This window comes from Bos indicus x Bos taurus, chromosome 15 (genome assembly GCF_003369695.1).
Source record: "Bos indicus x Bos taurus breed Angus x Brahman F1 hybrid chromosome 15, Bos_hybrid_MaternalHap_v2.0, whole genome shotgun sequence".
Classification (NCBI taxonomy): Eukaryota; Metazoa; Chordata; class Mammalia; order Artiodactyla; family Bovidae; genus Bos; species Bos indicus x Bos taurus.
Genome location: NC_040090.1, coordinates 69,226,598 through 69,228,085, shown reverse-complemented (window position 1 = coordinate 69,228,085; position 1,488 = coordinate 69,226,598). Strand labels below are relative to the sequence as shown.

Here is a 1,488-nt window from a genome sequence, read left to right as displayed (position 1 = left end):
GCTTTGAACAGGGACTCTGCTACTCAGGACCTTAATGGGGAGAGACTCAGCAGAGAACTGTTATCCCATAAGGTCCCTTTGTGGGCCAGAGGAAGACTTCTCATGCGCTGTTGCTCAGTTGTGTCCAACTTTGTGACCCTGTGGACTGCAGCCTGCCAGACTCCTCTGTCCATGGGATTCTCTAGGCAAGAATACTGGAGTGGGTTGCCATTTTCCTTCTCCAGGGGATCTTCCCAACCCAGGGACTGAACCCGCATTTCCTGCATTGCCAGCATTGGCAGGTGAATTCTTTACCATTGAGCCACCTGGGCTTCCCAGAGGTAGACTTCCCACTGCCTAAATGATTCAGGAAAAGGCTCCATAGGTCTCTTGGAGCTAACTCTTGAAGGACTAAGTTGCCTGGTGAAGGATAGAGAAGGGTGCTCGCGTGGAAAACACATATACTAAAATTGGAATGATGTAGAGATTAGCATGGCCCCTGCACAAGGATGACACACAAATTCATAGAGCATTCCATTTTTTTCATTAATTTTTTGTTTTTTAATGGAGAAGGGAAAGGTACACAGGCAACATCACAGGCGAGGGTAGAGAGATGTGAAAAGGAGACTGCTCCAAGAAGGCATATTGACGTCTGTGGCTCTAGGTGGGTATGCGAAGGGGAGGGTAGGAAGTGAAAAGTGGAAGGTGGGCTAGAGCCAGCAATGGGAAGACCCCCACTCCTTCCTGCTGGGCCATCATTCACTAATCTAGGGTGCTACTACCACTTCTCACATGCTCCAGAGGGCCTGGGGCTTTCCGCTCCTCACCTTTTACCCTGAAAATCTCTTGTCTGTTCCCTTGACCACATCCAGCACTGTCCCTCAAGGATCCTTCTCTTCAGACAGTGACCTTGGCACCACTTGGCCCCAGGACCTCGTATGAGTCATCAGCCCACCTCACAGACTGCCAACCATTATGGCAGGAAGAATCTCAGGGCCCAAATGCTATACAAGTATTTAATTATGGGTCCACAGTTTAATTACTTAGTCCAGCTTTATGTGACTTAATTTATAAATATAATTTACAGTTCCCTTGTTTCTTTCTCCAGCCATTTAGCTCATTAGGCTCAGAGCCAGTAGTGAAAAGATAAGGCAGAGAGGGCAGGGTACTGGGAGAAGTCTACTCCGGCAAGAAGCATTTTATCACTGGTACTGTTAAGAATTTCCAGTGGGAGATGATAATAAAAAGGAGATAGACTTGTAGTTGGTTTTATTATTGTTTTTAAATCTCATAAAGCCAGTACCCATCCCCCTCCCCTTCTCCCCCATTGCCTGCACCCAGGAACGACCACACCTCCATGTCTCTGCTCCAGATACAATCTTTAGTTCCACATTAAGGCCAGCTCTCTGCAACAACCTGCTGGGCATTTCCCAGAGGCCTTCCCAAAGAGCATTTATTTATTCCACCAGCATTTATTTCCATACCTACTATGTGCAAGGCACTTTCGGC

The 1,488-nt window shown here is 47.4% G+C and overlaps 1 non-coding gene across 1 annotated transcript; it reads left to right on the top strand.

The window, feature by feature from the left end:
* The first annotated feature begins 419 nt into the window (after window positions 1–419).
* On the top strand, window positions 420–523 carry LOC113906104. Its single transcript, XR_003514793.1, has one exon. It is a non-coding gene; the product is annotated as a U6 spliceosomal RNA (small nuclear RNA).
* The last annotated feature ends 965 nt before the right edge of the window (window positions 524–1,488 follow it).